The sequence below is a fragment of the Taudactylus pleione genome, unplaced genomic scaffold (assembly GCF_031769625.1).
Source record: "Taudactylus pleione unplaced genomic scaffold, aTauple2 ptg002223l, whole genome shotgun sequence".
Lineage (NCBI taxonomy): Eukaryota > Metazoa > Chordata > Amphibia > Anura > Myobatrachidae > Taudactylus > Taudactylus pleione.
In genome coordinates this window covers 1-25,302 of record NW_028286616.1, presented here as the reverse complement: position 1 = coordinate 25,302, position 25,302 = coordinate 1, and the positions used below count along the sequence as shown (strand labels likewise).

Genomic DNA, 25,302 nt, shown 5'->3' with positions numbered 1-25,302 from the left:
TTGAAAGTCCACACCTGCGTGTATTAATATTGCGATGTTCTCACCAGTAGTTAAAGTAGTTTTATGCTCTATCAAAACATTCTCCATGCAGCTTCATATCCTGAGAGACAACCTCATGTGGGATTCAAGTATGTGATATTGATATGTCCACATCCAGGTTTTTGTACGAGCGTGCAGGTGTCGGAGGAGGCTGATGTACCCGGAGAGGCGACAATGAATCGGCTAACCTTGCGGAGAGGTGATGTTGTTCCAGCCGCGTCTTGATCCCGGCCTCCACTCCGACTATCAGCGTGTGTCCACCGGGAACGCTGGTCTCGCGTCTCGGAATATACTGGTTAGCAGGTGCTCAGGTATATTCAGGTTATCTCAATGTATCCAAAGGTTTTCCTCTTATTGATCATTTGGTTGACCGGTCAATATAAATAAAACAATCGTTAGTAATATTATTCTTATATATTGTAAAAAATGAGGGAAAAGGGGATTGAGGGGAAAGCCCAAGCACTGGTATTAATATGTGACAGCAGAGAAAAACTCCTTAATCAAAAAGTAATAATTGGGAAATAATCCCCAATAAGTAATGGGAGGTGCACCCAAAAGAGTAAACTACATAGTGAAAGAAAAGAAAGTACTGTATATTGTAGGGGCACAATTCTCTGCTATAATAAAGTAAAACTTAACGTTTATTGGAAATATAAATAAAAGTAAAGTTCAGGACAGACAAAATAGAGGACAAACAACATATATATATGGTTAAGCAGGGTATTTGAGAATAAACCAAATCAGTCGGAGAATTATATAACCATCCGATGGTTACCTGCTGGTAATTGAGTATGTAAGTAAAGTCTCTTCTATTAGGAAATGAGACCATCCAATGAGATAAATATAAGTCTCATACAAGGATATACAACATGCAAGAGATCAAAGACAGTCAAAAAATTATTCATAGTATGTAACCAAGTACAAGGAAAATGGGTCTCTATGACATCATATATGGTCTCTAATGGTTGCAAAACATGATACATTATAACATACCCATAATAAAATCTGAAAGTAGCCTGGGTGAAAAATCTCATGACAGTACAACAAGTGTGATAATCAGAATAATATCTATCAGATACTGAAACAAAACGCTGCTACATCTGAGCACTGTGGTAGAATGTGTCCACCCACCAAATACTCTCTGCGTGTCCCTAAATCAATTTGCTCGGAAACATTTATAACCCAAAGAAATTGCGGCATAATACATCATACATGTCCAGGTTAAATGAGTCGTACGCACAATTGATCATAAAGACCACAACACATAAATATTAGAGTATTGTAGATAAATCGTTAAGATATTGTGGTAGTTATAGACAAAAGGGAACATACAAAGAGTCAGGTATTGTACTAAAATCGAAATAGAAAAGTAACCACTCACTTGTTAGTAAGGGGTAGGTGGCTGCTGTGTTCCATGTACATAATGTAGTGAATGGAGCATGAGAGGACCTATCACATATACCATGAGGGTATGAAATATAGTCAGGTAGGTATCCAAAAAACTCCCCTGTCTACTCCATAGATGGCCTGCTATATAAAGCGCAGGCTACCTGGCAGAACAGTGAGAGAATATGAAACACCTGAAAACAGATTGGAGCATTCAGTGGTAATATAATAACTTATATATTGTGTCAATTGTGTTTCATCTACATCGATTACATAATTAAGCGCAGAGATCCATATATTTTTTAATTTTGTTTAAACAATATTTCATAACCTACCAGAGTGTCCGGATCATGTTGCCGGGTTATGGTTATTATTCCAGCAAAGGGGATGCTGGCGCTTAGAATACCGGCACCTGAATCCTGACTGTCGGCAACCCGAAGGTAAGTAGCTGGGTTAGGGATTAAGGTTAGGCACTGAGGCGGGTGGGTTAGGATTAGGGTGCGGGGAGGGTTAGGATACCTACCGGCAGGTGTTGGTATCCTAACCCTGTCGGGATGCCGGTGTTGGGATTTTGACTGCCGGGATTCCAAATACCGGTATCCCGTACCCAACCAATACTGCCAAGCGGTTTCAGAATGTAGCATGCTGTTCCGTACATCGCCATTCTCCGCTAAGGAGTCGTGGTCATTTTCTTGTCATACAGACCTTCTCCTGTAATATACAGCAGCAACTGTATATAAGTGAAGCCTCTCATCTTATATGAAAAAACACATAGGACCTCATTCAGAGTCACTCGCAAAAAGCGAGCGCTCGCTCTGAATGAGGGCGGGCGCTTTAAAAAAAAAAAAAAAAAATTTTTTTATCCAGCCTCCTGGCCGCTCGCTAAGCTGTGGGTGACCACCCACAGCTTTTGCGAGCGGCCAGGTGATGGTCGTGACCATCGAGCTTGCGACGAGACCCTTGTGGGAGGGTTTCGTCTGCTGCAAGCCCCAGTGAGCTTCCTGCTCTAAGAGCAGGAAGCTCACTACTATTAGAGCAGGAAGCTCACTACTGACATCACGAGTGATGTCAGTAGGGCCGCCCACAGACGACAGTGTTCCTTCAGGAATGCCTCCGTTTGTCGATCATCGACAGTGTTCCTTCAGGAATGCCTCCGTTTGTCGATCATCGACAGCCGCCCCGTTTGTAGCGAGTGAATTTCTCACTCGCTCCGGGGCTTACCCACAGTGCCCCAACATCAACCCGCTAGCGAGCGGGTCTGAATGAGGGCCATAATCTCTGGGATGTGTTCTGTGTCTTTCTGCCTGCTGACATGGAAATATGTAGACAAGAGGCTGTTTTTCCGCTCCCCTGTCCCGGTTCTCTGTCTTCTCCGCTTTGCCGTCCTAGTTGTGTGATGCTCATCGCACATCACAAACGCTGAACGGCACATGCGCAGGGGATATGGTGATTGTTTGCGTAAGATGTGAACTCTCTCCTGCTCGGCTCAGCCCTTCTCAGCATAGGCTGTCTGGGCAGCCTCATTAATTTAAAAATGGCAATAAGCCGTTTGCGAACAGGAGACGCCTTTTTTAGTTTGTTTACTAACTCTATCCCATAGCGTTCCAGAGGCAACATTTGGCTTCACTGACATGGTTGATTGCTGGGCGACCTCCCAGGTATGGTTTTATTAGAATTCCAAAATGTATGTGTTTTTATAGTGTGGTAAGGAAATATTTGAGGAAATATATATATATATATATATATATATATATATATATGTGTGTCTTATTCTCCCCGTCATGCCCCCATAATTCTACACTGGATGCCTTATTTACCAAGCTGCATGTCAGTGTCTTCATTATCCGTGGCATTGCTGCAACTTTTTTGCAGTAAATTAATCTGCCATTCAGTCCTGGCGACGTGCCGCCCACGCAGAACCCCACTGGCAGAATGCTGTGCTCAGTACTATAGGTTCCAGCTGTGGCCACGCCCCCGAGTGACGCAGAATACTCCCACAGACAAGCCAATTGGCCAGAGCAGGACATGCCCCCTAGGAGCTATTTGCACAATCTCCTGAAATTTATTTTCAGAAGTAGGTGCTGCTTATTCTCTACCCAGCATTCTTATTGTGAGTCTTAAACCTTTACACTAATACTGGCTGTAATAACCTATCTGTGAGACAATAAATGTTGTTAGTTGCCTGGCTGTGCCACTTTTATTTGTGGGCTTTTCGATCCTGATTATACATATTCTTTTAATTGCTTTTTATGCAAAGGATGACTCTAACCGTGTATACTTTTCCATTTACGAATCAATCGCTTGACTTGAAACCTGAATCCATATACTGCTTATAGTTTCCATGGAGTAGATAAATATTTAGTTAGGGTAAGATAATGCTACTTCATTGTGTGTGTGTGTGTCAATAAATGAGGTTTGTACTGAAGCGTGATAATATATAACTGCAGTTTGCTGAAAATGTTTATCACATTGCCGGTGGCCTATAGGTACGTACTAGACACATTTATATACTTGAACTGACCATTTAAAGGGTCTGTAACCCTTTTTTTTTTTTTTTTGTTTTTTAATCATCAGGGACCAAATATTTTCACTACAAGGCTTTGCCTAGTTTCTATGGTGGTGCTTGGTATGCAGTCTTACAGAGCTAGTCAGTCAGTAGATGACATTGTTTGCATCCTCTTCCCCATAATTTCTTTAGTTCCATGCAGAGCTCTCCTGCCAATCTTACTGAGGTGTAATAATTAGCTCCCATTATGCTGGTGGCAAGGAATAGGGTTGTGGTGGTTTTTGTTTTTTTCTTTTCTTTACGCAGTGATTTGCTTGCCGGTACTAGTAATACACAAGTGTGCTGGCCGCCATTGTAAATGAAGTTTGCTGAGGATGATAGGGTGAGAAATAGGACTACTATGTATTATAATTGTAACAATTTCTGCTTGTTTGTTTACGGTGGGGTTTTCTGTTTTTGGGCCCTGTTAACTACAATCTGCTCTTCAAATTTCAATACGCATATTTTCGGCTAAATTTTGCATTGCGAATTGAGGAAATTTCACAGGAATTTTTCAAAAATCCCTCGCAGGGACAGAGCTTGCCTTAAGGCTCCGTCCCTGCGAATCCCCTCCGCAGTCTTCTCCACTGTGTTTTTCGTAAAAAATAGTGAGAAGGTGTCTGTACACGCACTGCTGACTAACCAAACCCCCCCCCCCCCCATGCTCACTTACCTCGGTAATCGGTGCTCTGGGGAATTCCTCCCTATGGGGCTCCGGTCAGTTGGACTCCCGGCTCCTGCACTGTGGCACCGGTCGGCTATTCTAGGCAGCACATGACCAGGGTCACAGTGCAGGAGCCCGGAGACCAGCTGATCGGAGCCCCAGAGGAGAGTCTCCGGTCCCTGGATGCAGGTAAGTGGTTTTTCTAACACTTACTTTTTTTATTTTTTTTTGTTATAGTTATCAGCTTGTGGTCTATTTAGACCACACAGCTGATCACAGGGGGGCAGCTCTGCCTGTTGGAGCAGAGCAGGAGTCAGGGAACCAGAAGAAACCCTGGATAACGCCATCTAAAGGTGGCGTTATTATTAGAGATGTGCGCCAGACCATTTTTGCTGGATTTGGATTTGGCTCTGATTTGTCGTCCGGATTTGGATTTGCCAAACCTGCCGTGACTGGTTTTGGTTTTTTTTTTCCTAGAGTAGTATTAACCTCAATAACATTAATTTACAGTCAATTTAGACCACCTCACAGCTCACAATATTGTTTTCAACATGTTTTCAAGGCTGCTGTGAGCTGGCTGGTTACTAAGCAACAGAGCAGCGGCACAGACACCGCAGTTTAAAGCACATCTATGGAACATTGCCACTCACTGCGGAGTCACAGTACTTGTGTTAAGGCCCAAGGAGTCGCGGTGCTTTTATACACAGAGGGCTACTGCCCAAGCAGTCACGGTGCCTGTATACACAGTGGGGTACAAAAATGTTTTATTTTTTTTGGTAAACTTTTTTTTTTATTTTTTTTGCACACAGCCAGCCACTTGTGAGTCTGGACACAGCCACTTTAATCAGCAGAGTATATCACAGAATAAATCAGCGTGCAGTATGCCCCCTATACAGTCACTTTACCAGTACAGCCACTTGTGAGTCTCTGGACGCAACCACTTAATCAGCAGAGCGGCGTGCGGAGCGTTGGAGTGAAATGGCGCCAAGTCCCGGTCTCGGCGCCTCTATGTAGAGGCGAACTCTCGTGAGAATCTGATGTCAGGAGGATGACGTTCGGCCTCGCAGTGGGATCTGAGTCAGGTGGGAACACCCAAACCGCGGCTCGGGTTGACTCTGATCCCCGTTGTTCAGATTCCACAGAATCCGAACCGCTCATCCCTAGTTATTATCACAGGGCTTCCTGCTGTATTTTCACAATATATTTTTAGAAAATCTGGGCAGATCACATTTCCCATTACAAGTATGGGATATGTGATCTGCTTACTAAAAATATGTGAATTAAAGGGATTGGATAGTTTTTCATAAAAACTTCTCCAATTGCCCTTTAATAAATGTATGTGATTAAAAAAAAAAAAATGAAAGGGTGTTTCACCACACTTTTTACATTATTTTAGTATTTTATTTTTTATTTATTTTTTTAGTAAAAAAAATTGATAAGTAGGCCCCTTTTATCTTTTTGTTGTCCATAATGGATCACATTGCAGAGGATGTGGTTTAAGTTGACCCATTCAGTGAAGAGTAACAACGTATAAGATGTTATGTCTGGAAGGTGGGATGTAGTCGGGCGAAATACCGGCGCCTAAATCTCGACAGCTTCGGGATCCCGAAGGTAAGTATCGGACGTTAGGGGGAGGGTTAAGGTGTGGGATTAGGGTTAGGCACTAGGGGGGAGGGTTAGGTTTAGGGTGCAGGAGGGGGAAGTTAGGGTTAGACACTGGGGAGAGAGGGTAAGGAGTAGACTTACCTCGTTTTCTTATGGGTGTCGGAATGCTGCTGTCGGTATTCTGACCAGCGCCATCCCGACCGCCGGGATCTCGTACCCAACCCCTGAAAGATATGGCAGCATGCAGGGACTTCCTGGTGTGGTATCTTTAATCAGGTGCTGAATATCATACAGGTTCTTCTAAAGATAGGAAACACCCAGGAGCTCGCCGACCTACTTCTGACACCTCCAAAGACTTGTTCTTCTACTTTGCATCTGTGGCCGGTAACACATTATACTGAAATATTATTGCACATAAATGTCATTGCTGTGTGTACTTTACCTTTTTAAAGCTGGATAGTCCACTCCTTAGGCTGGGTACACACTGGAGCGATGTCTGGCCGATTTGCCGTTTCTAAATGACAAAATTGCCTACATCGCTCAGTGTGTACCGGCGATTGCGCGTTCCCACCGTCGCTAGCGATGGACCCTAGGTTCACATTAAAACTAGCGATATCGCTAGCGACCTATAGTAGCGTTTCCGCTACGCTGTTTTAGTGGAGCGCGGCGCCCTACCCTCCTTCTGGAAGGCAAAAAGCGCCCTGCCCTCCAGAAGGAGGGCAAAAAGCGCCCTGCCCTAACAGCCTGCGGGAGCCGTCTTCACCCGCGGGTCGCAGTGTCCGGAGAATAAACGCCGGGCGCATGCGCCTGTCATCTATTCTCCCTGTCTGCAGGGCTTGGGGGCTGCCTGACGTGTCTGTAAGTGCCGGGCATCCCCCAAGAGTGACGAAAAGGGGACCCGTCTTGTAGACATGCCCCCTTTTCAATGACCACTCCCCTTTCTCGGTCTCGCGCGCTTCCGGCGCGCGCACGAAAGTGCCCTCTCTAGCTCCGGCGCCCTGCCTCGCGCCGGAGCTACAGTGAACACTACTGTAGTACGATAATGAAGGATGGAACGGTGATCGTGGTGTCCATTAACTCATTTGTGTGGATGGGCAATCGCCGTTCAAGGGCAGTCGCTGCGATGTGGGAACGAATATCCATCAGTCCGGTGTGTTCCCAGCATTAGAATGAGGGTGGTTTTCTTTTTATGTTCTAATCTTACATTAATTTATTAGCTGTGGAGTGTGTGTGTGTATAATATAGAGACACAGAATAATTGGATGTATAAAATACCATTCGGAGGGTTACACAGAGGATCCCCAGTGCCTGGTGCTGCGGATGATGCACTTTTCCTATTCATAGGCACCAATTATGGTGTATTTATAGTACACCCTGCTTGTGAGGCTTCTGCATGTATGAAATTCTGCGTTGGTCGAAACATTAGGCTGGAATAGAGCCCACGGAAGTCTTGTGTTTGTACCATTATAATTCATATTCAACTAGAGCTTCTCATTTGGAATCTTTCCCGAGATCACTGGATCGCCTCCCCTGGTAATGTGCATCATTTTTTAGATGGAGGTTCGTTATCCTTATGTCTAAGTCGACGGTCTATTTAAAGGGCCAGCGTTGGACATGTGCGGTGGAATTATGGTAATGTCATCAAATATGACATCCGTGAGATCTCAGCCTATCAAATCACACGGAATCAGCACCTGAGGAGTATGGTTCATGAAGCTCTGCAGCAATGACAGTGGTTCCTAATTAATTAGCAGTCTATTTATAAACATCTGTTTAGTAAAAAATAAATAAAAAAATATATACTGTATATTATATTAAATAAAGAAACAAGAAGGCTGCTGGTGACAGCAACTCTGTAAAGCTCTACCGTGGCCAGAACTGTAGTCTTGCAGAGCATATTTGTTAAATAAATCTATATAACCATTAAAACAAAATGATTATTTCATCCACCAAATACTCTAAATATATTTTAACCACAAAATAATTTGTGATACCGTGGTTACTCTACCTCCTAAATATAAAGAGATATTTTATTAACGTCACTAATTACCCCCTATAGGATCACATAGGAAGCAAATGCATTGTCTGTAAATAGAGATCATTAAAAACATTTAGTAAATCCCAGGTGGGGAAGTACTTTCAGGAATAGCCTTGTCGCTAGGAACGATAGGCAACTGTTATGCAAATGTATATAAATATGTTTTATGGCCCCTATTCACATTCAATACAGGACCTGGTGATTACTTATTTTCTCTTTAAAAATGCAGTGTCATTCTGCATAGACACATTACAGGTCTGTGCTTCTATTGTGTGTGTGTGTGTAATTTGCTGTAGTGTGTACTCCTATAGGTAAGAAAGGTAAGGTAAGTTGAGTTGTATAATGTGCATGTATGTATATTTGTATGTATGTATGTGTGTATATATATATATATAATATATATATATATATATATTCATTCTCTCACTCCTTATGACTGGCACTCTGCATATAAAGGTGTTAAGTACCTCAGCGTCCTTGTAATAGAAAAACACATTTGGCGGTACTCCACAGATTTAAATACAAATTCATTGCAACAGCTTGAAAGCTAACCAGCTGTTGCAGTGAATTTGTATTTAAATCCTTGCAGAGCTTCGTGTGTGTGTATATATATATAATATATATATATATATGTACGTGTGTGTGTGTGTGTGTGTGTGTATGTATGTATATATATATATATATATATATATTATATTTTGCACAATCCTCAGTGTTTGAAGGTGGCGATATAGAGAATACAAGCGACTGAAATCTCCCAGCATTACATGAGAAACAGCAGGAGAGGTGCCCGTCATAGGATATTACTTTAACCTTTGGATACAATATAATGTAAATGCACGCGTCCTACTTTCTCCAGCGTTTTCTGCCTTTACTCTATACCTGCTCTCCTGTGCTGCTGCCGCTATTTGATGTGATCTATTCTCGGATATGTTGGATTTGTATTAAGAACCGTTTGAGGTTTAGCTGAGCTGGGAGCCGTGGAGAAGGGAAAGAGAATGAATTGGATGTAATAATGTCCTCCTGGCTCCTCATGTAGCCCAGGAAAGCAGGACTCGTGTGAAGTGTCAGATATGAGGGGGTTTCATGTTGTTAAACAAAAGAAATGGTAGACAAGCAAGAGGCGGGGCTAAAGCCTCGGGTGAAAGGGGCAGTTTTTCCCAAATGACCAGGGGACGTTTAATCCCTCCTTCAGTCACAGGATATAAGCACAGTATATGGCCTTGGCAATTGTCGGGGGGCTTTAACCTTTCCCTATGGTACAGCCAGGCAATGACTTTTATGTATTCATATGTGAATGTGTATTTCCAAACACTGTTACCATGCTTCAAAATGCATACATTTGGTACCATACTTACTAGTATTTTATACGCAAGATGGAGTACTGATGTTGGGTGACAGTGGAACGCCCCATTCGTGTTTGTCCAGTAATGCCAAATCTCAGATATTAGTTCTGACCAGTTTATTTATGTTAAACCGATGAAAGCCAATACGTTTTAGGCTGCCGTGTTATTCGCGTCTTCCTGTAGTCTGCACTAATGGATTCAGTGGCTGCGGGAATGACCTTCGGTGGCACAGGCCCACTGACGGGTGCAGCACGATTTTGGTGATGCCGGCTTTAGAGTTCCAGCTTCGTTTTCTGCACGACGTTGTAAAATTCACACATCGTGCAGCCTGCGATCCATGCATTGACACGGGGCGATGGCTGACTATTCATTGTGTTGTGCGCGTTAGATGGCCTCTAAGGACACTGAATGTCACATTCCAAAATAAACCAAATATTTCTATGATCAGGGTAGAAAATGTTCTCCTAACCCTGTAATTTTCAGGTCTGGACTCTCCAAATCCATCAGAGAATGGATTCACTCATAAACCTTTTACTTTATAAATGTAATTTATCTTCCTATACTGTTAAACTCGTAACAAGACAATTTTGCTAACTTAGGAGTCTATGTACTAAGTCTTGGATGGAGATCAAGTACCAGCCAGGAGCTGATTGGCTGGTACATTATCTCCATCCAAGGCTTAGTAAATAGACCCTTTAGTGATGGTAACTAAATTCTACCCAAGTTCCTTCATCCACCGTTCACTTTACTTTTACCATCATCAAAACAACCTCTCCGTACTCTCATCTCTTACCGCATCAGACCTGCAGGTAGTAAAGGCCACACTCCTTCCAAACAGGCCGCCAGGTTTATTAACATTCCTCAATTTACCCGGTGACGCTCTGGACAAAATATACTAAGTGGCGCTTTGACAGCGGTTTCTAAATGAAGCCAAAACCGTCGACTAGTAATCTTAGCCCTAGCCTTGTTCTATTCTAAACTGTGTTTTGACGGCGGTTTTGCATCGGTTTTGGCCTTAGTAAATCTGCGGATAGCAAAACCGCCTCCAAACCGCCGGGGTTTACAACTCGCCGCTTAGTAAATTTTGCCCTCTGTATGCAAATAATATAGAGTAATGACCCCTATTGATAAATACAGGTAAACCCATATAGGACCACGACCTCCTAATCTGTACCACCAAATTGTGGTCCTGATCCGTCCAGCATTCAGTGTGAACCTAATGTATACATATTTATTGGGCTAAATGATTGACATCTGCTGGACACAGCTCTGATTTACCATGTTGTGGGCAGGCAACATAATGGTCCAATCATGACCCTGCCGCAGGTATGGACGCTTCACCTGCTAAAGTAACTAATGATCATTTTACAGAGAATTTCTAATGTTCCTCCAGAAGCTTTTGATACAGTCTCAGTCGCTTCACACACCTGGAATCAGACAATAATGCCTCCTGGTTTCTTTCTCTATTATATATTAATATTATAACTCCCTTATTGCTAGTGTTTCTCCAGCTATGTCCTCGTGTTTTATGGCTGCTCTCCGTTGTTACGGCACCTCTCACCTTAGGCAAAGGTTTGTTCATTACTACGTTGGATTTCAAATATCCAGATACATATAATATGCAGTATGAGGACGGTCTGTCCATGTCTGACCCTCCATTCGCTCCAGTTGGGTCATCTTTCCCTGCTCTTCCATTTCTGTATGTATGGCCTAGAGACTTCTGGAAACAGATGGGTCCATAACTGAATTGCCCGTTATTTCACCCACGAATTTGCCCATCTACATATAATATACATCGATGCGCTTCCCTCTCTCACAGTCAGTTATAAAGGAAATTCATCCTTTACAACCGGAGTCCTAGTAGGTGCTATCTCAGCGTATCCATACAGCTTCAGAGATGCAGTCAGGAAGCCGACGGGTGAAATGCCGACAGTCGGCTTCCCGACTGTCAGATCCCGGCAGGGTACTAATGACAGGTGTCGAAATCCCGATGCCTGTCATTATGCCTACATCGGGAGACAGACGCCTGGCATACCGATCGAAGGTAAGCCGGATGGCTGAATCAGACAGACGCTGGGGGAGGGGGAGGGTTAGGATAGGAGCTCCCGGAGGGGACTTAGGGTTAGGCACCCCCCAGGGAGGGTTAGGCTAGGGGAAGGGAGGGTTAGGAAACCCCGGGGGAGGAGGGAGGGGGAGGGTTAGGCAGCCACCCAGGAGACTTGCATTTAAGCTGCGGGGAAGGGGGTGTTTTAGGCACCCCTAAGGGAGGGGGGGTAGGGTTAGTGATGCTTGCCTAAATCCCCTGTCGGGATTTCCACTGCTGCCAGTCTGCCGGCGCCGGGATTTGAACCGCTGGCCTTACTGCCGGTGGTCACTCATACTGATCCCCAGCTTCATCCTGTAGCCTAATCCACAGTAACATAGCAGCATTACAGCCGCGTCCAGAGTGTTCCTATTGCCCAAATGCCCATGCATACCCTCATTCTTTCCCATCTGTATTACTGTAACCTCTTTCTATGCTCTCCCTCAGTGTAATAGATGCTTCTACTGTGTTAGGCACAATTTAGTAATTGTTTTTTTTTTTTTTTTTTTTTTAACTAATAGAACTTCTCGCTAATAACGGGCCATATCTATCAACAACTAATGCCAGTAATCTGAAGAGGTTTACCGGATATCTCCAGTGAAAGCTTTTCATGGGGCAGCCTGTTTATGAAGGATTGTATCCCTCTTTCACTTTTTCTCCCGTTCACAAATGTCTTATTTAAATAAAGCAGCATTTAAAAAAAAAAAATTATTCAATAAGAAAAATCTGATTTACGTATGCAAGTGGTGATATAGCTGTTTTGGGGTTTTTTTTTTGCAATTAAACATGTGCTGATAACATCTAATATATTGCTGTGATAAGTGGCGATAGAAATTGCCATATGTTAATATTTTATAGCCGGTCATAGATCCCAATTACCATGACCTTATTTTAAGGAACCTTCTGCTTTCCAAGAGCCACTTAATAACCTATCTTCATACCTACAAGCCCCCGGGAACACCACTGTCACACCTCGAGTTCCAGATCGATTTATGCGTCTGTTTTTATATAGCTGCCAGTGATAGGTGGTTTTAAGCTCTGGATTTAAAATGGCAGAAGTAATTCATGTAGAAGCAGGCTCGTCTTACATGTATTCCTATTGGCCCTTCTAAATCCAGCGCTCAGAGCTGCTGAGAATCTGATGGCTTTGGAAAGCGGTTCTTTGGAAATATTACTCCTTGCTCCCTGTATTCCATTCTTATAAATGTTTAAGATAACGCAGACCAGAATTGTACTGAAATCTATTAAATTTCTGCCTTGGTTTGTGAGACATCCACTGAGCTTTCAAACTTTAGTTCCAGCCAGTAATTATACAGCTATTGGATATTTATGTGTTCAGTAATTTATTACGTTTCCTGGAATAATCTGGTTTTCTGTAAAATTTGAAGAATGGCTATTTCTGCTTTTAGCCAGATGGAAATATGATTTATAGCTCCTGTTGTGTTTTGTTTTTTTGTTTTGTTCCTCTTGTGTTATGTTCTAAACGGCGTTATGTCGTCCATCTTTGCAGTAAAGTTGCTAAGTTACCTATAATTGTTTTTGTGCCCAGTTTCGTTGATCTCAATCACCATGTTTTGGGTCATTGGCCGAATAGGAACAATTCTGCCATGTGGCGGGTGTTAGAATCCCCTTTTATATTACTATAATCTGATTGGTAGAAGGGACAACCGTGTACCGCCTATTTCTGGGATGATGCTTTTCCTCTACTTTGACGTCTCAATTCTTTGCCATCAGCCAATGACTACGCTAGACTTCAAACCTGCCTTAGCCTGAAGATAGGTCGCCATCTAGTGGGCTGAACCAACATTTTTCGGTAGGAATTCATAACGTCTGGGAGTCGCCAATTTATGTAGTGTGCTGGTCATTGCCTGCGTCCAATTGACAGGTGGATGCGATCGGACTGATCACTTGTGTGAAGTTTTGCGGCCACATGTGGAATGGATAAATACTCCTAAACGCTCTCAGAAGAACCACAACCCAACAGCCTTAAAGGCTTAGCAATTTCTAGTGACACCGCCAAAGCTGGCCTCGGACACAGGCCGTAAAGGCAAATGCCTAGGGCACCATTACTCCAGGGGGGGTGGACGCCGAGCAGGCATGTTGCCCAGCCCCGACGTTTTTTAAGTGGTACCAGGTAAAATCTTGCTTAGGGCACTAAATTGGTCAGGGCCAGCTCTAGACACCACCACACAATGCCCAGAATTGCGATGCCAGCGGAGTCTGGTAGACCTAATCAAGTGCAGCTATATTTTCCTATTTAACTTCCCCTTTATCGCCTACAGAAACTTGCAGATAAATCCCGTCCCATTGACTTGCAGCCTTTCCAAGCTTCAAAGGTTGCAAAAACCCAATAAACAAACTGTGTTTAAAGGTTTATTGCCCTCCTTCCAATGTCAGGCTAAGATGTTTGTCTCGGTCATGTTCCATATTACTTATTAAGCTGATTGTTATATGTGCACGTTACTAGCCAGAGATACTGTAATTACTGTAGATCTTGTGTATACTGCACGTCAGTGACCTTAGGGCTGGACCCGAGGTAGCGGAATCCTGCAGAATAATCACCCCTGGCCTTCCTGAAAGGAGAAGGTGTGGGCGGCTGCCAGCTAAAGAAAGATTCCTGTATTCCTCTAGTGCCATGTGCTGTATGACCTATTTTTTTCCGGCACGCTGCGGTTTTCAAAGGAGTTTGTAGACCAAAGTTATTAGAAAAGTAAAAATAACCGTCCTGGTGTGTGTTTTTATTTCACCAGTGCGCGATGGAGTTGATCAGCTGATAATGTCTTTTTTCTACTTCAGGGTCCATAGGGGGTCCACAGGGTTGACCTTGGGGTATAGCTGGATCTGGATCCACGGGCACCACGCAGTTAAAGCTTTGCTGCTCCCAGGATGCACTTGGGTCTGTCTTCCTCTATACCCCGCCCCGGCCACAGGCACCTCAGTTTTAGTTGGTGCCCGGCCGGAGTCGGGTCACCCTGTCGCAGTGGGGCTGCAGGAGCAGCCCCTAAGCTTTATTTTAAAAGAGAAATTTTTTATTTTTTTCTACTTTTTTTACACTTTTAGAGCGGCAGCATCAGACTGTCCTTTAGGACGTCCACGCTGCCGCTCCTTCTCCCCGCTGGCGCCGCGACGCCAGTACAGCTCTGGGGATCGCGGCGGGACCCCAGAGCCTGTACTAGCCGGGCTCTGGGGACTCCCTTGACTGCTGCCGGACGCGACGGGGGTCAGGTAAGCCGCGGGTCGCCGCGTGCGGCGGCCCGCGGATACTTCAATGCAGTCAGGAGCCTCCGGTCTCTGGGGACAGACCGGAGGCGCTAGCGGCGGCGGCGGGCTCCCCCTCAATTGAGGAATACCCCGCGTGTACGCTAGACCACCAGGGTATCAGGCTGGTAGCGGGACCGGCAACCCGGGGGTTAATTGCTAGCCAGGGGAGGCAGCCTTCCCTGTCTAGCGGCTCCTCCCCTCAGCTCAGCGCGCCTTTCAACAAGCAGTCTGGCGTCGCTGAGCTGCTCTTATCTCTCGGCCACTCCTCCTCTGAGGTCTCCGGCGGCCATCTTTACTGGTACATCGCAGACTCCCAGGCGGTATCAAGTGGACCGGTCCCCCTGTGTACCTCTCCCCTGCTAAAGGACAGTGTACACAGCGCTATAGCCCTCCCAGACACTGAATCTGGGCGGTTGATTGTAGCGGAAGGTGCAGTGAGTATAACTTTTCTGCATTGTATGTGACTATTGCTAGTGCTGCCTGTCTGTGACTTATTCTCCTTACTGTCAGCTTATAACTATCCCTTTCCTTCTCCTACGGCCCGGCAGGTGTGTGGGGGAAGGGCGTTTTTCTGAGACCCTCACTTATATAAAACACGTATTTGTGGGGTCAGTCACATACGGTTGTGTGCTACACAGTACCATATCTGGGCTGTTGTGTCGCATACTGGTGAGTGCGCGGGTGTTAATACCGTAATTCCTCTGGTGATACCTATTTCTTGTGATTTACGGTATCATGTCTGAGGAGGAGACTGAGCGCTCTGTGGCTCCTGTGCTATTTTCCTGCAGACGCTGTGCTGCTGGAGTTGATGGGGAGGACTTATCTCAGGATGGTCTGTGCAGGCGGTGCCAGCTGGTACCGGGCCCCTCCAACCCCCCTGTATCACAGGACCCTCCTTGGGCGATGTTTTCACAGGTGCTGGCGTCTATTGCGGACCGGTTATCGGTCCCATCAGCGGTCCCTTCTAGGGCGTTACCGCAGCCCACCATCCCCCATTCCCCGAGGGTTCCACAAATGTTGCGGTCTTCCCCCGGGGCCCAGACTGTGGGTCCTTACTCGGGACTGCCTGTGTATGTGCAGTCTTCCCCAGGGACGCGTCAGTCTGTAGTGCCTTTGCAGAGTTTTGCTCCGACGACTCCTCCGCCTTGGGTGGATGTTCTATCCAGCTCCGTACAGAGTCTGGCGGCTTCATCCTCGGCGTTTCAGTCCATGTTGCAAGGTGATGTGCCACCAAGGGTGTCTAAACGTCCGGTTGTGAGTTCACTAGCTGCGCAGTTGTCGGACTCGGAAGTGTCCTCAGATGATGGAGAAATCCATGAGGACTCTGACTCTGATGTCATGGGGCAGGAGGTGGAAGCTAAGTCCTCCATTAATGTTCCAGCCTTAGTTAGGGCGGTGCGGGCTATCCTACATGTTGAGGATGATGCGCCGGCTCCTAGGTCGAAGTTTCCTAATTTTAAAAAGGCCAAGGTGACCTCAACTGTGTTCCCCCTGTCTGATCAATTATCGGATCATATGGCGGCGGCCTGGCAATTACCTAGTAAGAGGTTCCATCCACAGAAGAGGTTGGCGGCGAACTATCCTTTTCCTGAAGCTCATTGCAGGAAATGGGAAACTCCGCCGGCGGTGGATTCCCACGTTACCCGCTTGATCAAAAGCGCGACGCTGCCATTGCCGTCTATCTCCTCTTTGAAGGATCCCACGGACAGGAAGGTGGAGACTTGTTTAAAGTCCATTTATTCTCTTTCCGGGGCGGTGGCTCGCCCGTCCATGGCTATCTCCTGGGTGGCTAAAGCCATTGAGGCATGGGCCAATGCCTTGGAGGATACCTTTCCTGATGAGGCTCCGGATATCCAGAGAGCGTTAGTGGGACAGATGCGGGATGCAGCTTCCTATATTGGGGAAGCGTCTTTGGATGCCAGCCTGCTCACTTCTAGGGTGTCGGCTGCAGCGGTGTCTGCTCGGCGCTCCCTGTGGCTGAGGTCCTGGAGGGCTGATGCAGATTCAAAAAAGGGTCTGGAGGCCTTGCCTTTTAATGGTGATTTACTATTTGGTCCGGATTTGGACAGAATAGTGGATACTTTGGCTAAGTCCAAGTCGGCTTTTCTCCCTTCGGCCTCTGCGCCGGCTAAAGTGAGGAGCTCTGCCTTTCGGTCCTTTCGGGTTCAGGGTAAGGCCAAGGGCCAGTCCTTCCCGAGACATTCGGCGACCAAGGCCGCACCCAAGCCCAAGAAGCAGGCATGGAGTGCTCGGCGCCCTTCTTCCAAGCAGGAGGATAAGCCTGCTGCCTGATGGGACGGGCCTCTCTCTGGGGGACCCCAGAGTGGGAGGCCGACTTCTCCAATTCGCCCAGTGTTGGCACAATACCACCACGGATGCCTGGGTTCGAGAAGTAGTCTCTCAGGGGTACGCCCTGTCTTTTCGGTTCAGGCCGCCCCACCAGTTTTTCTGTACGAGTCCTTCTCTGGACAAGACCAAAGCTGGTCAGATTCAGGTAGCTATAGAATCCTTGCTACAAGCAGGGGTCATTGTTCCCGTTCCGCAGTCTCAGCGCGGGACGGGGTACTATTCTACTCTGTTTCTGGTACAGAAACCCAATGGTTCTCATCGCCCTATCCTGAATTTGAAGTCTCTGGTTCAGGATGGAAACGTTACGTTCCATCATTCTGGCGATGGAACCCGGGGATTATATGGTCTCCCTCGATATCCAGGACGCCTATCTCCATGTGCCCATAGCACCGGCACATCAGCGGTATCTGAGGTTTGCTATCCTGAACCATCACTACCAATTTCGGGCGTTGCCTTTTGGCCTTTCCACGGCTCCGAGGGTGTTCACCAAGGTGATGGCGGTTATGGCTGCCCACCTTCGGGGTCAGGGTCTACGTCTGTTGCCGTACCTGGACGATCTTCTGCTGCTGGCGAGCTCCCCGGAGGTGCTTCTTCGACATCTCCACCTGACCATTGCTTGTCTTCAAGCACACGGGTGGTTGATAAACTGGAAGAAGTCCTCCCTGATTCCATCACAGCGGATGGTTCATTTGGGAGCCCTGCTGGATACTCGTCAGCAGCGGATTTTCCTGACTCCAGAGAAGGTCTCCTCCCTGCAGCTGCGGATACACAGTTGCCTGAGCAGTTGCCGCCTGTCGGTCCATTCAGCTATGAGAGTTCTGGGGTCCATGGTGTCGACATTCGACATGGTGGAATTTGCCCCGTTCCATTCCCGGCCCCTGCAGGGGCTGATTCTATCGGAATGGAACGGGTTACCTCACCGGATCCGCTCTCAGATGCTGGTGTTGTCCGCGGAGGTTCGGCAGTCTTTGGCTTGGTGGCTTCAGACGGTGCATCTGGTCGAGGGGCGCCCCTTTTGGATCCCGGACTGGGTCCTGCTCACGACTGATGCCAGTCTTCGGGGTTGGGGGGCAGTGACCGGCTCATTATCGCTTCAGGGTCGTTGGTCCGCGGAAGAAGCACTTCTCCCCATCAACATCCTGGAACTGCGGGCTGTGTACAGGGCCCTGCAGTCGTCCGGCCCCGCTCTTCACGGAAGGGCGGTTCAGGTGCAGTCCGACAACGCCACCACGGTGGCGTACATCAACCACCAAGGGGGAACTCGCAGTCGGGCAGCAATGTCGGAGGTGTCTCGCATTCTTGCTTGGGCGGAGTGTCACGTTCCAGCGATCTCGGCAGTCTTCATTCCCGGAGTCCTCAATTGGGAGGCGGACTTCCTCAGCCGTCACAATGTGCATCCCGGGGAATGGTCGCTTCACCCAGAGGTGTTTCAGCTACTCGTGGACAGGTGGGGGCTGCCGGAGCTGGACTTGATGGCCTCCCGTCACAATCACAAGTTGCCCGTTTACGGGTCAAGGACAAGAGACGCAGGCGCCTGTCTGGTAGACGCTCTGTCGGTGAAATGGACGTTTCACCTGGCGTATCTGTTTCCTCCGATATCCTTACTTCCTCGGGTTCTGCGGAAATTCAAGCAGGACGGCGGCACGCTCGTGCTGGTGGCTCCGGCGTGGCCCAGACGTCCTTGGTACTCCGATCTGAGGTGCCTCTCCATCGACGCTCCGTACCTTCTTCCTCAGCGTCGGGACCTGTTGTCTCAGGGGCCCTGCCTTTACCCGGATCTGGGTCGGCTGTCTTTGACGGCGTGGCTCTTGAGACAGCCGTCTTGAGGTCTAGGGGTTTCTCCAGTTCAGTGATTGGTACCATGCTTAGGGCACGCAAGCCTGCTTCCACGCGGATTTACCACAGGGTGTGGCGCACTTATTTTCAGTGGTGTGAATCCAGAAACTATGATCCGCAGGTGTTCCGGGTTTCCAGAATCTTGGAATTTCTTCAATCGGGTTTGGACCTCGGCTTACGCCTGGCCTCTCTGAAGGTTCATGTGTCTGCTTTGTCCGTGTGGTTTCAGCGACGGATTGCTACACTGCCAGATGTTTACACCTTTTTCCAAGGTGTTCTCAGGATCCAGCCTCCCTTCGTGCCTCCGGTGGCTCCGTGGGACTTGACGGTGGTACTGAGGGTCTTGCAGGGTCCTCCTTTTGAGCCGCTTGAGTCGGTGGAGCTCAAGTGGCTGACGTTTAAGACCATTTTTCTCCTGGCAATTGCTTCGCCCAGGAGGGTTTCAGAATTGGGGGCGCTTTCCTGTCGCCCTCCTTTTCTGATTTTTCACCAGGACAGGGCAGTGCTCCGCACGCGTCCTGAGTTTTTGCCCAAAGTGGTTTCAAAGTTCCACATTAATCAGGAACTTGTTGTGCCAGCTTTTCAGTCACCTGATCTTTCTGCTGGTGAGGCTTCCTTGGATGTGGTCCGGGCACTTAGAATCTATGTGGACCGGACTGCTTCGGTTAGGAAGTCGGATTCTTTGTTTGTCCTCTTCGGTTTTCACAAGAGGGGTTGGCCTGCCAACAAGCAAACGTTAGCCCGTTGGCTTCGTTCAGTTATTTGTGAGGCTTATGCGCAGGAGGGTTTACCTGTGCCAGCCTCTGTTAAGGCTCATTCCACTCGTTCTGTGGGTCCCTCTTGGGCTGCTAGACGTGGCGCCTCCGCTGTTCAGCTGTGTAAGGCGGCTACTTGGTCTTCAATTCAGACATTTTTGAGGTTTTATGCGTTTGACACCTTCGCCTCTCAGGATGCATCCTTTGGGCGCCGGGTACTCCTTTCAGCACAGGAGCGTCCCCGCCCTTAGTTGAACTGCTTTGGGACATCCCCAAGGTCAACCCTGTGGACCCCCTATGGACCCTGAAGTAGAAAACAAGAGATATGGTAAGAACTTACCTTTGTTATCTCTGTTTCTACGAAGTCCATAGGGTCCACAGGGCGCCCGCCCTGACGCACTTGGCTTCAAATGGGCTGTGTGGCTGGTCACCGGTTTTCCGTCTCCCATTTCTGTGAGTATGGTTTCTTGTGTGTTCCAGTCTTCCTTCTCTCTGTTTAGTCTCCTCCTCCGGCCTTAGCTGCTTACCAACTGAGGTGCCTGTGGCCGGGGCGGGGTATAGAGGAGGACGGACCCAAGTGCATCCTGGGAGCAGCAAAGCTTTAACTGCGTGGTGCCCGTGGATCCAGATCCAGCTATACCCCAAGGTCAACCCTGTGGACCCTATGGACTTCGTAGAAACAGAGATAACAAAGGTAAGTTCTTACCATATCTCTTGTTGTTCTGCTATTTAAATGCTACAGTAATAACTGTATTTTAGAGGAATTGACGTTGACAATGCCGCTTTCGTACTGCTGCCCGGAAGGTACTTTCTCCTTGTACGGCTGATCCTTTGAGCTGTAAATAGAATAGCTTGTCCCTGAAAAATAGTCTATTATCATTTTGTCTTGAACATCCTCCTTGATAGGATATTTATACTAAAGCTTGTTTGTTCTAAGCAAAGTATGTTCTGCACAAGCAAATATTAGCTGGCAAAAAAAACCACCGGTGCTACTAGGTCCGATACTTGGTGAAAATTAAATTAAATTTATCGGTGATGGATGTGCTGCAAATTTTAGATTTTCTTAAATCGGCATTGATAATGAAAAATTTTTTGGGGGGAGGTTATTTTTTTTTTTTTTTTTTGGGGGGGGGGGGGGATCTCGATCACTATTCGCTGAACCAACAATGCCGCTTGAGTGTGCAATCAACATCTTTTATTGAAGCCACCAATTTCTGTACGGCATGCAATACCCAAATTTTAGATTTGCAGCCCAATATTTTTTTTTTTTTTTTTTTAGTTGGGGTCAAGTTGGGGTAGAATTGTGACAGTCTACCTGAAACTGGCTGAGGACCACCAGTCTATAACCTGAGCAGTAGTTTCTCTTGCTTAGGACCATACCAGTTTTACGCTAAATGTCCCAGTAACGTGTCTGAGCGTCTTATTTCTTTGTCGTTTGTTGCGTACAGGTCGTCCATTGGCTCTAATATGTTGCCCTGCTCAGCTTGGCCAGCGTGGAAGAGCCTTGGATAGCATCTCCGAAGGAGCAAAGGGAACGGTCTACTGAGAAGGTCCCCACCCTACTGGTGCCACCATGTCTGTCATGATGGTGAGGAAGAAGGTGACTCGGAAATGGGAGAAACTTCCAGGGAAGAACACGTTCTGCTGCGATGGCCGAGTGATGATGGCGAGGCAGAAAGGGATCTTCTACCTGACTCTCCTGCTCATCCTGGGAACATGTTCACTATTTTTTGCTTTCGAGTGAGTTTAATGTTCTCTTAATTTTTTACTTTTTATCAATGTAGTTTTCATTTGGGGAGTCCTCTGTGTTTTTTCTGTAGGGCTTTACATAGTTTTGTATGATGTGCTAGCAAGTCTGGTTGTTGTGCCAATTGCTCAGTTGAGTTTCCATTGTTTGACTATTCACTCATCCAAGAGCTCTCCTGTGAACCGCATAGATGTACCGGGGGTCAGAGGGGATTACACACCTCCCAAAATATTTCAAGACAAGTAAACCTGAGCCGTAAATTTCACGACCGCAAATCATGCCCACTTCCCGACCAACCACAGCTACTTCATGCCAGGGCCTCACCTACAAGCCTAGCCCCTTTCATGGAATCTGGGCCTCCCCACCAAAGCGTGTACTTATGTACTGTACTTGGAGATGCGTAGAAGTAGGTCCTCAGGCGGTAGCCGGGCAGAATGCCGGCATGGTCAAAATGTCTACTTGTTACATTATGTCGACATTTTACATGTCACCAGTCAATGTACATTTTAGCGTTCTATTTAGAGTTAGGCTTAAATATAAACAAAATGCTATGTCGACATTTGTGTATGTTGACATTGATTATTGACATTCAGAATGTCGGCTTATCATACCACACCTCATCCAGTTTATGAAACCTATGTTAAAATGATATATACTTCAGAAACTTGATGACCCTGTTCTAACCGGAAATCCTACAGTAAGCTTGTGTAATGATACAAGAGTACTAATTGTTTAGTATAAATAATAATTAATTCACACATTGAAATTATCCAATCCTCCCATGAACAGGGAAGTGCTACACCCAGGGCGGGTGCGTCAGGATAGGGAGTTTAGTGGGCGAAATAGAATTATATAAGCACAGTAATTCTATTTTTAGTGCCCGTAAATGTCTAATTTGATTACGAAGTTAGAGCAGCATTTGCTTTTGAATTAGGCCGGTTTCGTATTCCATCAGTTTCCCTTACTCCATTACAGTCCAGGTTTTAAGGATATCCTTTGCAGCATACAGAAATGTAGAGGAGTCTGTAATAAAGCCGATTATAGCAGCATTATACAAGTGGTGGCGGTTATTTAAAGTTTTGAGACCCCGGCTTAACTATATCAACAATGGATTGTTTCTGAGGTCTATTTATCTAGATGAGGCATCAGAAAACGTTCTGTATCGTTGCTTGTCGCACCGTTAATGACCCGTTGTCTTTTCTTGCGCAGATGTCGTTACTTGGCTGTACAGCTGTCCCCCGCGATCCCAGTGTTTGCAGTGGTCCTCTTCCTCTTTTCTATAGCCACTCTGCTGCGGACAAGTTTCAGTGACCCCGGGGTGATACCGCGAGCGTTGCCAGACGAGGCGGCTTTCATTGAAATGGAAATTGGTAAGTGCGACCGTAAGGGACCAGCCAGGTTACATCTTAGTGTTGGATTCGCTTTAAAATGTATCCCTTTAATTTCTACTGTTGGGGAAAAAATCAATTTAAGTTGAACTGAAATAATTAAGGCTCTTCTGTAGAGAGGCGCAAATTTATAGTGAAATTGTGATCAGAGCAAATAAAAGATCACTACGATCAGGGGCGTTTTGATGTGCGCTTTAGAATCCGGGCGCTGGCAGAGCAGCTAAATAGATGGGATTCACTTTCTGTGTGTTCTGCACCAAAAATGTTATTTTGGGGTGGCAGAAATTACCGGCTGCGGTGGAAGAGTTGTGAGATTTCTACAGTATGGTTGCGCACAGAAGCTGCTTTTATTTTCCCAGCAAGATTTATAGGTGTTTTTTTTTTTTTTTTTTTTTCTTTAGTGATTTTAGGTAGTAAAAATGTTGGCTGGAACATAGTTGTGGTTTGCACAAGTCTCCTTTTCAGTTTAGGGAATATTACATCTCTACATCTATTATATAAGCAGAATACTGTCTGTCAAGCTCATGTCAAGTAGACTGCTGTAAGGAGCCCCTTCCCACAGCTCTCACTGGCTGCCTGTAAGGTCAAAGCCTGCTCCTCTGCATTAGGAAGAGTATTCAGAAACTGTATCTCCTGGCCTGCAGGAAGTGTATGTGATGCCAACGTACCCAGATCTGCCCCTAGCTCCGTTTTGTCCCAGCCACAATCCTTCTTCTCCCCTTTGTGCTCCATCTACCTACACCCCCACACGCTACCCCACTGGAGGTCCCGCAATTTGGTCTCTCCCCTCCCCCAAATCACTAGAATGGAGGGAGAGATGGTGGGGGGAGACTAGGGAAAGAGATGGGGGGGCAGCCTGCAATGCTGGCAACAACTGTTAGCGACCTGTCGAATGATAGATCCAAATGCTAGGTAGATATTTAATTCCCAAAACTGTAAAGAATTGGGATTATGATTTAGTCTATCCGAAAGGTCATTCAGAGGAGAATTGGTGCTTCTGAAGTCGCAGAACTTTACTTCAATATATCCAGCTCCTAAGCCATGTGGATTTTACCTTAAGTTTTGCTTCATCTTGGATACATAGATCTACAGACAATATTTAATGTTTGACGAGCTAGTTACAGAGGGTCTGATTCAGAGCCGGACGCTATTTGCGCTCACTCGTTCAGGAAAAGGGGGTGGCTATTCAAATGAACCGTTCGCTGTTTGCGGTCTGTTGACGCCTCCATGTCTGAACGAGCGAACAAAACATGCGGTCGTTTTTTTTTTTTTTAAATACGCCCCCTGGCCGCTCGCACCATACGTCATGTCCGCTATTAGATTAATCGAGTACATCGAACAGCGTATGAACTGCTCGCTATTCTTGTGGTTGGTTTTTCCTACCGCAATGTTGCGATCAGTTCTGACTATAAAATAACCCAGTGACTTGGTCAATGACGCTGCTGTATTAATTATGCACACCCATAAAACGCCCGTTTTGACCTTTAAGCACGCCTGCGTTCTGATCTCCACTCCCCGTTTTCAAGCACCTTCCCCTGTTACCACCCACATACGCCTCATTCTGTCACTCAAAATAGCAGGCACTCGCTATATAGCGTACAAATGATTTCTGGCCGCACTGACTGGTTCCTGCATGCGTATTACAATCCGTACGCATGCGCAGTTGTGCGAACATCGCTCGGAACGAACGAGCTGCCGCTTACGAGCGGCTCTGAATGAGACCCAGACTTCTCATGTCTAATGGTCTCCACTTACCCCAGGTGGACATTTTACGAACACACCACAGAGCAGATAACTAGCAAAACCTGTAGTTCCTCTGGTTACTTTTTAATCCACTTTTCCCATTGTTATACTGATGAACACAGATTTGCATGGGAGCATAGAAGAAACTAATGTCTGCTGAGGGTGGTGGGTAAATCGGGGATGACTGGGGCATTGAACTGCGTGCTTGGTTAATCGCGGCAGCCATGAAACTTAGATTGCACTTTGCAATTTAAAAATGTATTAAGCTGCTGAGAGTGATAAAGTGGAGAGAGAGAAAGTACCAACCAATCAGCTCCTAACTGTCATATTTCAAACACAGCCTGTAACATGGCAGTTAGGAGCTGATTAGCTGGCACATTTTTTCTCCCCACTTTATTACACTCCAAGGCTTAGTACATCTCCCCCAAATCTTTAAAAGAAGATGAAATGTTTGTGTTTGGACAGTGCGGACATGAAGCGTTCCTGGTTATTTCTGGAAGTCCAGTGTGGTCTAACC

At 46.4% G+C, this 25,302-nt stretch overlaps 1 long non-coding RNA gene across 1 annotated transcript in view; it reads left to right on the top strand.

Annotated features, from left to right (window-relative positions):
- LOC148431493 (uncharacterized) overlaps nucleotides 1–23,018 on the top strand; it is a 32,443-nt gene extending 9,425 nt beyond the window's left edge. Inside the window, exons 2-3 of the long non-coding RNA XR_015877087.1 lie at nucleotides 21,356–21,647; nucleotides 22,864–23,018. This is a non-coding gene — a long non-coding RNA (uncharacterized LOC148431493). The remainder of the gene's footprint in view (nucleotides 1–21,355; nucleotides 21,648–22,863) is intronic.
- Nucleotides 23,019–25,302: the final 2,284 nt, after the last annotated feature.